The sequence below is a fragment of the Hyperoodon ampullatus genome (genome assembly GCF_949752795.1).
Source record: "Hyperoodon ampullatus genome assembly, chromosome: 19".
Classification (NCBI taxonomy): domain Eukaryota; kingdom Metazoa; phylum Chordata; class Mammalia; order Artiodactyla; family Ziphiidae; genus Hyperoodon; species Hyperoodon ampullatus.
In genome coordinates, this window is record NC_136932.1 from 30,073,351 (window position 1) to 30,088,762 (window position 15,412).

General features: G+C 40.2%; 1 protein-coding gene across 1 annotated transcript in view; it reads right to left on the reverse strand.

Moving 5' to 3' along the window:
* Positions 1–15,412, reverse strand: part of LOC307067921 (RAD52 motif-containing protein 1-like) — a gene marked incomplete at both ends in the record, with an annotated part of 408,529 nt that overhangs the window by 351,818 nt on the left and 41,299 nt on the right. The window lies entirely within an intron of this gene.

Sequence of the window (15,412 nt, forward strand, 5' to 3'; positions counted from 1 at the left end):
ATGATGTGTTAGTTTCTGCTTTATAACAAAGTGAATCAGTTATACATATACATATGTTCCCATATCTCTTCTCCCTTGTGTCTCCCTCCCTCCCACACTCCCTATCCCACCCCTCTAGGTGGTCACATACAACCTAGCTGATCTCCCTGTGCTATGCGGCTGCTTCCCACTAGCTATCTATTTTACGTTTGGTAGAGTATATGTGTCCATGCCACTCTCTCATTTTGTCACAGCTTACCCTTCCCCCTCCCCATATCCTCAAGTCCATGCTCTAGTAGGTCTGTGTCTTTATTCCCATCTTACCCCTAGGTTCTTCATGACATTTTTTTTTCTTTTCTTAGATTCCATATATATGTGTTAGCATACGGTATTTGTTTTTCTCTTTCTGACTTACTTCACTCTGTATGACAGACTCTATGTCCATCCACCTCACTACAAATAACTCAATTTCCTTTCTTTTTATGGCTGAGTAATATTCCATTGTATATATGTGCCACATCTTCCTTATCCATTCACCTTTCGGGGGACACTTAGGTTGATTCCATGTCCTGGTTATTGTAAATAGAGCTGCAATGAACATATTGGTACATGACTATTTTTGAATTATGGTTTGCTCAAGGTATATGCCTAGTAGTGGGATTGCTGGGTCATATGTTAGTTCTATTTGTAGTTTTTTAAGGAAGCTCCATACTGTTCTCCATAGTGGCTGTATCAATTTACATTCCCACCAACAATGCAAGAGTGTTCCCTTTTCTCCACACCCTCTCCAGCATTTATTGTTTCTAGATTTTTTGATGATGGCCATTCTGACCTGTGTGAGATGATATCTCATTGTAGTTTTGATTTGCATTTCTCTAATGATTAATGATGTTGAGCATTCTTTCATTTGTTTGCTGGCAATCTGTATATCTTCTTTGGCGAAGTGTCTATTTAGGTCTTCTGCCTATTTTTGGATTGCGTTTTTTGTTTTTTTGTTATTGAGCTGCATGTGCTGCTTGGAAATTTTGGAGATTAATCCTTTGTCAGTTGCTTCATTTGCAAATATTTTCTCCCATTCTGAGGGTTGTCTTTTCGTTTTGTTGATGGTTTCCTTTGCTGTGCAAAAGCTTTTAAGTTTAATTATGTCCCATTTGCTTATTTTTGCTTTTGTTTCTTTGGCCTTGGGAGACAGATCCAAAAAAATATTGTTATGATTTAAGTCAAAGCCTGTCCCGCCTATGTTCTCCTCTAGGAGTTTTATGGTTTCAGGTCTTACATTTAGGTCTTTAATCCATTTTGAGTCTAGTTTTGTATATGGTGTGAAGGGATAGCCCCAATTTTAGAGAGGGGTAATTGGAATATTAAAGACGTAATATGCTACTCAGAGTTCTTGGTTGCAAATGATGGAAAACAACTCTAACTTTTGAAAAAATAATAACCTATTGGAAGGATATTGAGAAGCCCTGAATTCCACTAAGACTTGGAAAAAGAGGGGCTTCTCTAAAATATGAAGGGGGTTCAGTTCTCAAATTAGGAAATATTTACAATAGTAATAACTTGTCCGGGTGTCCCATTTAGAAATGTAATTGAGGCTCAACTCTTCCTTTTATTTAATTTTTTTTAAAACTCCAAATTCACATTTATCCATTTTCAAACTGGAAGGTTTTGTACCTTCCTTTCTCTTTTTAGGAGAACTCAAAATGTTAAGGTACTCATCGTCAATTGCCTATGAATACTTACGATATGTGAAAGTAGCTGGAAGTTTTGTGGTGAGTACAAAGAAATAAAGCATACCTTTGCTGAGCCTCCTTCAAGCTTCCCCTGAGGACTGCTGTGCTGGGCTGGGAGGGGCAGCACTTGGACTGGACTAAGCCTCTGAGTTGGTGGGAGCAGGTCTTAAGTGTCCATATGGTCTTGGCAGCCAGTTATGCACTAGATTGGGGCGGGGGGTGATTAAATGCAGAGATGGGGTTAAACTGTTAAATCCTAAGTGATATGAATGGTTACAAATGAATGACCCAGAAAACTCCCTCCCCCACCCCATATTCTGTATTTAGGAGATAGATCATATAGACTTTGAATAGCAGCCCGAGGATGAATAGATTTATATTGTAAACCATGCTTGTTTGGTTAAAAAAAATTCTGCAACAATTTACTCTCTTACACCACAAAATCCTCCTTCATTAAAAATAGACTTCATTATTTAAATTTACTGCTGTAAATTTCAAATATCAGGCCGCTGGTGAATTGTTAGCCAATCTCTAAGTAATAAGAACTAATATTTATTAATGAGAGTTTAAAATATGCAAACCATATAATTTCTTAATCTAATCCCAATGCAATGAAATAATTAATACACATGAGTCTACACTACTGTGATCATATTCACACATTCTGCTTCCTTGGTTCCCTCTTCATTATTACAAAATAATTGATGTTTGTCATATGGCATATAATGAAATTGATGGTGACCCTGCCTGCCAGTGAAAAACATATATTTCACTTTTTCTACCTGTTGTCCTTTCCCCCCCATATCTGCCAACATTGATTCATGAAATGCCACGTAGAATGGCATTATAGATTTATCATTTAGCCAAGTATTATGTAAGGTAATAAGTACAACACTGTTCCTCATTCTTTCTTTTTTCTTTACCCTTTATTCAACTATGGTTTAAAGTGTAAAATGGGCTTACTGCACATGGAACCTAAAGTTTTGGGGAAAGCTAAATTCCCACAGAACTAATGGACGTGGAGCTCGAGAAATACAGCTTATGACTTCTGCCAAGTCTCTACATCTACACCCAGGCTAATGTGGCCTGGAGAGTTGTTCCACAGCAGCTCCAATGAGTTAAGACACTTGCTCAAGGTTATTGATTTAGGAATGGTCTTTCTGCAAAATCCTTCCCAGACCTAGTCCCCCACATGGTTAGTGGAAAACCTCAGGATTCCATCTCTGCTCTGCTGTTAATGTATTCATTATAGGATATTGGAAGAGTTAACTTACTTCCCTGAGTGGGAGTTTATCATCTTTTAAAAGAAGGGCTTGGACTAGAAAAGTACAACATTCTGTGATTTTGCTTTTTTACTAAATTTACTTATTTATTTTTAAAAAGGGGATTTTAAAACTTCTGATAGAATTATGATTCATTTTTTTATATGGGGAAATATTTTAAATGTGTAAAAATAAATATATGCTCTTTGATTTCAACATTGAACTGTATCTGCTTAGAGCATAAGATTCGTGTGTACATTCCACTGCTTTGGCTTGTGTAACTCTATGAAAGAATTTTGCTTTCATGTAACAGGGACATCTATCCACGTACTGGGTGAATTATAAACTACTTCAAACACCCTTGGATAGAGGGGGCATGGGCAATATTATGCTCATATTTCTGCCAGTGATATAAATGTCCTCTTTTTTGATGGAGGCTGGCCATGAGAAAATTTGTTTCACAGGACAACATTACATACCATATTTAGATTTGCAGCCATAATCTTGTCAAGAGTTGATTATCACATGATTGGAGCAGTAAAAGAAAATGAATTGGGGTTTAAACTTTTATGAGAAAGCACTTATATTGTGGAATAAGACTTCTTAATGGAGTGCAGGCATTAAACAGACCTTGTATTAGGTTCTGAAATTAATGGGTCACTGTATAACTTTCTAGTTTGCATAGTCTGATAAGCTTAATGCTTGCTTAAATAGCAAATTCAATGGCTCATTTAATTTCATATGAATGTTTAAAGTTAAATTGCTTTTGGATTAAGTCTTAATGCATTATTTATTTTAATGTCTGAAAGAACTTTCATTTTATTTAATCAAGTGCATCGTCATTAAGTAAAAACTAAGGACCTAGATAGCTAAAAATAATGTGAAAAGGAAATTTATTAATTTACATTGAAAAGAGACTTAAGTGTTATAAAATTTATTCAATACTATACCGTGCTTATGTATGGTGCTATTTCAGAGATGAGATATTTATAGGCTTTTTGTCATATTTTAAAACACCAAATTGAAAAGCTGCCTATTTGGCCACCTAATGTTCCATGTGTACTCCTTGAGCAAAGATTACCATTGACCTTTATTTATACATTTTTCATTTATTCTCATAGTCAACAAACATTTATTCAGAACCTACACTCTATAGGCACTGATCAAGCACTGTGGAGTATTCACTGTTGAAAACCACACCATGTCTGACCTGTAAGAATCAACAAGTCTTATAGAAGGGAACTTCACTTCAGAGGGCTATGGTGTACTCATCTTTACAGTGAGGGGGTTCTATTCAAGATCTCTAAGGTCCTCCTCAGTTCTTGTATTCTGTGATCCCATGGCTATATCATCCTTTGGGGTATGGGCAGAAAAGGAAAAATGAAATGAATGAATCTTCAAATTTATACTATTGGTCATATTAATATAATATCAATCATAACCATAACTACAACTATAATTATTAGTTTGAGTATTCCTTTGAAATATATCCATTCTATCATTTCATGTTGTCCAGGTAACCATTATTATCTCCAGTTTGGAAAACAGTTGTGATAAGCATTTATTGAACATGTACTATACTTCCAGGACTTTGCCAAGTCCTATGAGGCATGGATGTGTTGGTCTGTCTTGGTCACTGCTCTGTCGATATGCCATTTAACAGCGCTTGGCATGTGGTGGCTGATCAATAAATATTGTGCATTTAGTCCTCAGGCACTGCCAGGTAATTCTTAAGAACAGGCCAGGGCTTCCCTGGTGGTGCAGTGGTTAAGAATCCGCCTGCCCATACAAGGGACACAGGTTCGAGCCCTGGTCCGGGAAGATCCCACATACTGAAGAGCAGCTAAGCCCGTGCACCACAACTACGGAGCCTGGGCTCTAGAGCTCGTGAGCCAAAACTACTGAAGCCTGCGTGCTGTAGAACCCGTGCTCTGCAACAAGAGAAGCCACCGTAATGAGAATCCAGCACACCGCAACAAAGAGTAGCCCCCACTCAATGCAACTAGAGAAAGCCCACGTGCAGCAACGAAGACCCAACAGAGCCAAAAATAAGTAAATAAAATAAATAAATTTATTAAAAAATAAAAAAGGGGAGGAAGATGGCGGAAGAGTAAGACGCGGAGATCGCCTTCCTCCCCACAGATACATCAGAAATTCATCTACACGTGGAACAACTCCTACAGAACACCTACTGAATGCTGACAGAAGACCTCAGACCGCCCAAAAGGCAAGAAACTCCCCACATACCTGGGTAGGGCAAAACAAAAAAGAATAAACAGAGACAAAAGGATAGAGACGGGACCTGCACCAGTGGGAGAGAGCCGTGAAGGAGGAAAGGTTTCCACACACTATAAGCCCCTTCGTGGGCGTAGACTGCGGGTGGCAGAGGGGGAAAGCTTCAGCGTAGTGGAGGAGAGCACAGCAACAGGGGTGTGGAGGGCAAAGCGGAGAGATTCCGGCACAGAGGATCGGTGCCCTCAGGCACACACCAGCCCGAGAGGCTTGTCTGCTCGGCCGCCAGGGCGGGCGGGGCTGGGAGCTGAGGCTCGGGTATCAGGTTTCAGTCGGAGCGCAGGGAGAGGACTGGGGCTGGCGGCAGGAAGAGAGCCTGAAGGGGTTAGTGCACCACAGCTAGCCTGGAGGGAGTCCGGGGAAAGGGTTTGGAGCTGCCGAAGAGGCAAGAGACTTTTTCTTCCCTTTTGTTTCCTGGTGCGTGAGGAGAGGGCATTAAGAGGGCTGCTTGGGGAAGCGGCGGAGACGGGCGCGAGCCGCGGCTAAAGGCGCGGACCCTGGAGACGAGCATGGGATGCTGGGGCTGCTGCTGCCACCGCCGTGGAGCCTGTGTGTGAGCACGAGTCACTGTACGCCCTGCCTTCCGGAGGGCCTGTGCACCCCGCCACTGCCAGGGTCCCGGGACCCGGGGACGGCTTTGCCGGGAAAGCGCACGGAGCGCCACGGTCTGGTGCAACGTCATGTCGGCCTCTGCCGCCGCAGGCACGCCCCACACTGCGCGCCCCTCCCTCCCCTCTGCCTGAGTGAGCCAGAGCCCCCGAATCAGCGGCTCCTTTAAACCCGTCCTGTCTGAGCGAAGAACGGACGCCCTCCAGCGACCTATGCGCAGAGGAGGGGCCAGGTCCAAGTCTGAGACCCGGGAGCTGTGAGAGCAGAGAAGAGACAGGGAAATCTCTCTGTGCAGCATCGGAGGCAGCGGATTAAAGCTCCACGGTCCACTTGATGTGCCCTGCGTCTGTGGAGTGCATAAATGGACAGCAAATCATCCCAAATTGAGGAAGTGGACTTTGAGGACAAGATTTAAGACTTTCCCCCCTTTTCCTCTTTTTACAACGAATTATCCCGAATTACGGAGGTGGACTTAGAGAGCAAGATTTCAGAATTCTCGCCCTTTTCCTCTTTTTACAACGAATTATCCCAAATTGAGGAGGTGGACTTGGAGAGCAAGATTTTTGATTTTTCCCCCTGTTCTCTTTTTGTGAATGTGTATGTGTATTCTTCTGTGTAAGATTCTCTCTGTATAGCTTTGCTTCCACCATATGTCCCAGGGTTCTATCTGTCCATTTTTTTTCAATAATTACTTTTTAATTTTAATAACGCTAATATATTTCCTACTTTATTCTATTTTACGTTACCTGCTCTTTCTTTTCTCCCTACCTTCCCGTCCTCCCTCCCTCCCTCTGCCCCTCCTTTCCTTCTTTCGCTCTTTCTTTCCTTCCTCCCTCCCTGGTTCCTTTCACTCTTTCTTTTTCTTTCCTTCCTCCCTCCCTTCCTCACTCCCTCCCACCCTTCTTCCTTTCACTTTCTTTTTCATTCCTCCCTCCCTCCCTCCCTCCTGTCTTTCATTCTTTCTTTCTTTCCTTCCTCCCTCACTCCCTTCTTCCATCCACTCTTCCTTTTTCTTTCATTCTTCCTTCCATCCCTCCTTTCTTTCTTTCTTTCTTTCCATCCTTCCTCCCTGCCTCCCTCCTTTCTTACTTTCTTTCTTTCCATCCTTCCTCCTTCCCTCCCTCCTTTCTTTCTTTCTTCCTACCTTCCTTCCTTTCTTTCCTTCTTCCTTTCTTTCTCTCTCTCTTTCTTTCTTCTACTAATTCTTTCTTTCTACTTTTTCTCCCTTTTATTCTGAGCCGGGTAGATGAAAGGCTCTTGGTGCTGCAGCCAGGAGTCAGTGCTGTGCCTCTGAAGTGGGAGAGCCAACTTCAGGACACGGGTCCACAAGAGACCTCCCAGCTCCACATAATATCAAGTGGCGAAAATCTCCCAGAGATCTCCATCTCAACACCAGCACCCAGCTTCAGCCAACGACCAGCAAACTACAGTGCTGGTCACCATATGCCAAGCAACTAGCACGGCAGGAAAACAACCCCACCCATTAACAGAGAGGCTGCCTAAAAACATAATAAGGCCACAGGCACCCCAAAACACACCAACAGACGTGGAACTGTCCACCAGAAAGACAAGATCGAGCCTCAACCACCAGAACACAGGCACTAGTCCACCCCACGAGGAAGCCTACACAACTTACTGAAACAACCTTAGCCACTGGGGACAGACACCAAAAACAACGGAAAATACGAATCTGCAGCCTGCAAAGACGAGACCCCAAACACAGTAAGATAAGCAAAATGAGAAGACAAAAAACACACAGCAGGTGAAGGAGCAAGATAAAAACCCACCAGACCTAACAAATGAAGAGATAATACGCAGTCTACCTGAAAAAGAAATCAGAATAATGATACTAAGATGATCCAAGATTCTATTTCCAAGATCCAAAATCTTGGAAATAGAATAGACAAAATGCAAGAAACAGTTAACAAGGACCTAGAAGAACTAAAGATGAATCAAGCATCGATTAAAAACACAATAAATGAAATGAAAAATACTCTAGATGGGATCAATAGCAGAATAACTGAGGCAGAAGAACGGATAAGTGACGTGGAAGATAAAATAGTGGAAATAACTGATGCAGAGCAAAATAAAGAAAAAAGAATGAAAAGAACAGAGGACAGTCTCAGAGACCTCTGGGACAACATTAAATGCACCAACATTCGAATTATAGAGGTTCCAGAAGAAGAAGAGAAAAGGAAAGGGACTGAGAAGATATTTCAAGAGATTATAGTTGAAAACTTCCCTAATATGGGAAAGGAAATAGTTAATCAAGTCCAGGAGGCACAGAGAGTCCAATACAGAATAAATCCAAGGAGAAAAACGCCAAGACACATATTAATCAAACTGTCAAAAATTAAACACAAAGAAATCATATTAAAAGCAGCAAGGGAAAAACAACAAATAACACACAAGGGAATCCCCATCAGGTTAACAGCTGATCTCTCAGCAGAAACTCTACAAGCCAGAAGGGAGTGGCAGGACATAATTAAAGTGATGAAGGAGAGAAACCTGCAACCAAGATGACTCTACCCAGCAAGGATCTCATTCAGATTTGATGGAGAAATTAAAATCTTTACAGACAAGCAAAAGCTGAGAGAGTTCAGCACCACCAAACCAGCTTTACAACAAATGCTAAAGGAACTTCTCTAGGCAAGAAACACAACAGAAGGAATATACCTACAATAACGAATCCAAAGCAATTAAGGAAATGGGAATACGAACATACATATCGATAATTACCTTAGATGTAAATGGACTAAATGCTCCCATCAAAAGACACAGATTGCCTGAATGGATACAAAAACAAGACCCATATATATGCTGTCTACAAGAGACCCACTTCAGACCTAGAGACACATACAGATTGAAAGTAAGGGGATGGAAAAAGATATTCCATGCAAATGGAAATCAAAAGAAAGCTGGAGTAGCAATGCTTATATCAGACAAAATAGACTTTAAAATAAAGACTATTAGAAGAGACAAAGGACACTACATAATGATCAAGGGATCGATCCAAGAAGAAGATATAACAATTGTAAATATTTATGCACCCAACATAGGAGCACTTCAAAACATAAGGCAAATACTAACAGCCATAAAAGGGGAAATCGACAGTAACACACTCATAGTAGGGGACGTTAACACCCCACTTTCACCAATGGACAGATCATCCAAAATGAAAATAAATAAGGAAACACAAGCTTTAAATGATACATTAAACAAGATGGACTTAACTGATATTTATAGGACATTCCATCCAAAAACAACAGAATACACATTTTTCTCAAGTGCTCATGGAACATTCTCCAGGATAGATCATATCTTGGGTCACAAATCAAGCCTTGGTAAATTTAAGAAAATTGAAATTGTATCAAGTATCTTTTCCGACCACAATGCTATGAGACTAGACATCAATTACAGGAAAAGATCTGTAAAAAATACAAACACATGGAGGCTAAACAATACACTACTCAATAACGAAGTGATCACTGAAGAAATCAAAGAGGAAATTTAAAAATACCTAGAAACAAATCACAGTCGAGACACGACGACCCAAATCCTATGGGACGCAGCACAAGCAATTCTAAGGGGGAAGTTTATAGCAATACAATCCCACCTTAAGAAACAGGAAACATCTCGAGTAAACAACCTAACCCTGCACCTAAAGCAATTAGAGAAAGAAGAACAAAAAACCCCAAAGCTAGCAGAAGGAAAGAAATCATAAAGATCAGATCAGAAATAAATGAAAAAGAAATGAAGGAAATGATAGCAAAGATCAATAAAACTAAAAGCTGGTTCTTTGAGAAGATAAACAAAATTGACAAACCATTAGCCAGACTCATCAAGAAAAAGAGGGAGAAGACTCAAATCAATAGAATTAGAAATGAAAAAGGAGAAGTAAAAACTGACACTGCAGAAATACAAAAGGTCATGAGAGATTACTACAAGAAACTCTATGCCAACAAAATGGACATCCTGGAAGAAATGGACAAATTCTTAGAAATGCACAACCTGCCAAGACTGAATCAGGAAGAAATAGAAAATATGAACAGACCAATCACAAGCACTGAAATTGAAACTGTGATTAAAAATCTTCCAACAAACAAAAGCCCAGGACCAGATGGCTTCACAGGCGAATTCTATCAAACACTTAGAGAAGAGCTAACACCTATCCTTCTCAAACTCTTCCAAAATATAGCAGAGGGAGCAGCACTCCCAAACTCATTGTACGAGGTCACCATCACCTTGATACCAAAACCAGGCAAGGATGTCACAAAGAAAGAAAACTACAGGCCAATATCACTGATGAACATAGATGCAAAAATCCTCAACAAAATACTAGCAAACAGAATCCAACAGCACATTAAAAGGATCATACACCATGATCAAGTGGGGTTTATTCCAGAAATGCAAGGATTCTTCAATATATGCAAATCAATCAATGTGATACACCATATTAACAAGTTGAAGGAGAAAAACCATATGATCATCTCAATAGATGCAGAGAAAGCTTTCGACAAAATTCAACACCCATTTATGATAAAAACCCTGCAGAAAGTAGGCATAGAGGGAAATTTCCTCAACATAATAAAGGCCATATATGACAAACCCACAGCCAACATTGTCCTCAATGGTGAAAAACTGAAACCATTTCCACTAAGATCAGGAACAAGACGAGTCTGCCCACTCTCACCACTCTTATTCAACCTAGTTTTGGAAGTTTTAGCTACAGCAATCAGAGAAGAAAAGGAAATAAAAGGAATCCAAATTGGAAAAGAAGAAGTAAAGCTGTCACTGTTTGCAGATGACATGATACTATACATAGAGAATCCTAAAGATGCTACCAGAAAACTACTAGAGCTAATCAATGAATTTGGTAAAGTAGCAGGATACAAAATTAATGCACAGAAATCTCTGGCATTCCTGTACACTAATGATGAAAAATCTGAAAGTGAAATCAAGAAAACACTCCCATTTACCATTGCAAAAAAAAGAATAAAATATCTAGGAATAAACCTACCTACGGAGACAAAAGACCTGTATGCAGAAAATTATAAGACACTGATGAAAGAAATTAAAGATGATACAAATAGATGGAGAGATATACCATGCTCCTGGATTGGAAGAATCAATATTGTGAAAATGACTCCACTACCCAAAGCAATCTACAGATTCAATGTAATCCCTATCAAACTACCACTGGCATTTTTCACAGAACTAGAACAAAAAATTTCAAAATTTGTTTGGAAAAACAAAAGACCCCGAATAGCCAAAGCAATCTTGAGAACGAAAAACGGAGCTGGAGGAATCAGGCTCCCTGACTTCAGACTATACTACAAAGCTACAGTAATCAAGACAGTGTGGTACTGACACAAAAACAGAAAGATAGATCAATGGAACAGGATAGAAAGCCCAGAGATAATCCCACGCACATATGGTCAACTTATGTTTGATAAAGGAGGCAGGAATGTACAATGGAGAAAGGACAGCCTCTTCAATAAGTGGTGCTGGGAAAACTGGACAGGGACATGTAAAAGTATGAGATTAGATCATTCCCTAACACCATACACAAAAATAAGCTCAAAATGGATTAAAGACCTAAATGTAAGGCCAGAAACTATCAAAGTCTTGGAGGAAAACATAGGCAGAACACTCTATGACATAAATCACAGCAAGATCCTTTTGGACCCACCTCCTAGAGAAATGGAAATAAAAACAAAGATAAACAATTGGGACCTAATGAAACTTTGAAGCTTTTGCACAGCAAAGGAAACCATAAACAAGACCAAAAGACAACCCTCAGAATGGGAGAAAATATTTGCAAATGAAGCAACTGACAAAGGATTAATCTCCAAAATTTATAAACAGCTCATGCAGCTCAATAGCAAAAAGACAAACAACCCAATCCAAAAATGGGCAGAAGACTTAAATAGGCATTTCTCCAAAGGAGATATACAGACTGCCAACAAACACATGAAAGAATGCTCAACATCATTAATCATTAGAGAAATGCAAATCAAAACTACAATGAGATATCATCTCACACCAGTCAGAATGGCCATCATCAAGAAATCTAGAAACAATAAATGCTGGAGAGGGTGTGGAGAAAAGGGAACACTCTTGTGCTGCTGGTGGGAATGTGATTGGTACAGCCACTATGGAGAACAGTAGGGAGATTCCTTTAAAACTAAAAATAGAACTACCACATGACCCAGCAATCCCACTACTAGGCATATACCCTGAGAAAACCATAATTCAAAAAGAGACATGTATCAAAATGTTCACTTCAGCTCTATTCACAATAGCCCGGAGCTGGAAACAACCTAAGTGTCCATCATCGGATGAATGGATAAAGAAGATGTGGCACATATATACAATGGAATAATACTGAGCCATAAAAAGAAATGAAACTGAGCTATTTGTAATGAGGTGGATAGACCTAGAGTCTGTCATACAGAGTGAAGTAAGTCAGAAACAGAAAGACAAATACCGTATGCTAACACATATATATGGAATTTTTAAAAAAGATGTCATGAAGAACCTAGGGGTAAAACGGGAATAAAGACACAGACCTACTTGAGAATGGACTTGAGGATATGGGGAGGGGGAAGGGTAAGCTGTGACAAAGCGAAGGAGAGGCATGGACATATATACACTACCAAACGTAAGGTAGATAGATAGTGGGAAGCAGCCGCAGTGCACGGGGAGATCAGCTTGGTGCTTTATGACCGCCTGGAGGGGTGGGATGGGGAGGGTGGGAGGGAGGGAGATGCATGAGGGAAGGGATGTGGGAACAGATGTATATGTATGACTGATTCACTTTGTTATAAAGCAGAAACTAATAAAGAAATTTTAAAAAATAAAAAAAATAAAAAAGGAAGAACAGGCCAGTGTGGGAAACATTAATGTAACTCGGAAGTTCTTAAAAACGTGATCCCCTGTAGCATCAGCATCACTTGGGAACTCACTTTAAAATGTATATTTTCTGATCCTCTCCAGATCTACTAAATCAGAAACCCTTCGGTGGGGCCCTGTAATCTGTATTTCAACAAGCTCTCCAGGTGTGCATTAACATTTGAGAATCACTTATAAAAGAGTCAATTTACTGTTGGGTCCTAAGGAGATGGGAGCATGTCCATGCCCACCTGGTCTGAGACCTGAAGGGTCGAAACGAAAGCAAACCAGCTTCTAGTCTTGACAGTGGGAAGCGAGGGTGCAGGTGGGAACAAAGAGGCTGACCCAGAAAAAGAGCTGTGAGCCTGCCTGGGCTCTCCTCCCGACTGGGCAGGGGAAGTATCTGTGGCACCATCCACAGGCGCTGCAAAGCATGTGTGTTCACGTCTGTGGTGAAATTGAGTGTAGAGAGAGGATGCTGATTTAGCAATGGGCTTAACCAATGGAAAAGGATTATTTAGAAGCTGGGTAGAGCCAAGGTATGGATGTGGAAATCAGCTAGGAATTCGGTAATGGAGTAGCAAGGCCCGCATTTTCCTGATACCATTTTTTAACATAAAAAAAAGGTTTTGTAATGTTTCCTATGAGAATTTAAGAACTCTAAAGCCCTTGCTTTTTCCACATAAGGAGTGCCACATGTGAGATTTTTTCTCCCTCAGGTATGTTGGCTCAGAGTAACATACTAGATAATGAATTATTCAGGGTGTTTCCTAGGTTGGAGGAGAGACGCACCTGTCTGAGATGCTTACAGACTTGATTAGATAACATTTGTCAGCCGCATCAGCCAGAGGTAACTCCTGATACAAATTGTATTTCCCTGTAGGTAGTGGAACCAAGCAATGTTCCAGATTTCATGGGATTGCTGAAGAGGCTTGCAGGAGTGTCATGCCTAAGAGGCTGCATTGCATTTGTCAAGGTAATCAGACTATTTGCAATCACTATTTTCTGCCCTCTTTTTTCAGAGTTCCTAGATGGGAATATAAAATAACCAAGAAGAGGTGACACATTTGTGTGCTATAAATAGATCGTTTCCAGTCAAAGTGTAATAGATCCATACTTTTCTTGATAAAATCCTATCAGTGATTTCTTTTCTGTTTTTTTAATTCCTCTCTGTCATTGAGTGAAATAAATTAACTTGTGAATACATAATGAGCCATGTTTATGCTGCCCAAATTTTGTGTTTATACAACAAACTAATTATACTATACACAGGAGATTTTCTATTTTGCTGAAAATACCTTTTCTTTTCTTTCTTTTTTTAAAAAATTTATTTTTATGTTTGGCTGGTTCGGTCTTCCTTGCTGCATGTGAGCTTTCTCTAGTTGGAGTAAGTGGGGGCTACTCTTGGTTGCAGTGCGTGGTCTTCTCATTGCGGTGGCTTCTCTTGTTGAGGAGCACGGCCTCTAGGTGTGCGGGCTTCAGTAGTTGTGGCACACAGGCTCAGTAGTTGTGGCTCAAGGGTTCTAGAGTTCAGGCTCGGTAGTTGTGGTGCATGGGCTTAGTTGCTCCATGGATGTGGGATCTTCCCAGACCAGGGCTTGAACCCATGTCCCCTGCATTGGCAGGCGGATTCTTAACCACTGCGCTACCAGGGAAGTCCCCAAATACCTTTTCTTTTAGCTTCTGGGAAGCTCTCTTTGGGCTTGTTTTTAAAATATATCTCCCAGAAAAGCACAATATTATTTTTCATGTTGGAGTAGGCATATCTGTGGTTCTTCTCTCAGCACAGTCAAGAGAAGGTTGAGCTTAAATCACCGTGTGTGAGGAAGTACTTGAGAAACAGTGTGATTGCATTCAGATCCAGCTCCCTCACCAGCCAGTTCTGGGAGACTTTAGATGGCCTTCCTCAAATGGTGCTGCTGGCTGCCTAAAACAGATGTTTTGGTACTAAATAGAATAATATATGCAAAGTGGTTTTGCTCAGTGTTAATAAGCTTTTTATAAATGTTAGTTTAAATTTTTGGTCAAAGGTAGCAAGACAGAGAGAAAAGAGCATGACGGGAAGCTGGGTCTAAAATCATGTACAGGCAGACCTCGGAGAGGTTGTGGGTTTGGTTCCAGACCACTGCAATAAAGCAAACATCACAATAAAATGAGTCACACGAATTTTTTGGTTTCCCAGTGCATATAAAAGCTGTGCTTACACTATACTATAGTCCATGAAGTGTGCAATAGCATTTTATCTTAAAAAAAGCACAATGTGCATATCTTAGTTAAAAAATACTTTATGGTTAAAAAGTGCTAACCATCATCTAAGCCTTCAGTGAATAGTGACATCTTTTTTAATAGTGATATCAAAGATCACTGATCACAGATCACTGTAACAAATATAATAATAATGAAAAAGTTTGAAGTATTGTGAGAATTAACAAAATGTGACACAGAGACATGAAGTGAGCAAATGATGTTGGAAAAATGGCGCCAATAGAATTGCTAGAAGCAGGGTTGCCACAAACCTTCAATTTGTAAAAATCATAATCTCTGCAAAGCACAATAAAACAAGGTATGCCTGTAATTTCTTGTTAGTCCACAGTTTTCTTATCAATGCCAAGAAGAGTTTGAATTCAGTGGTTTCTAAGAGCTGTT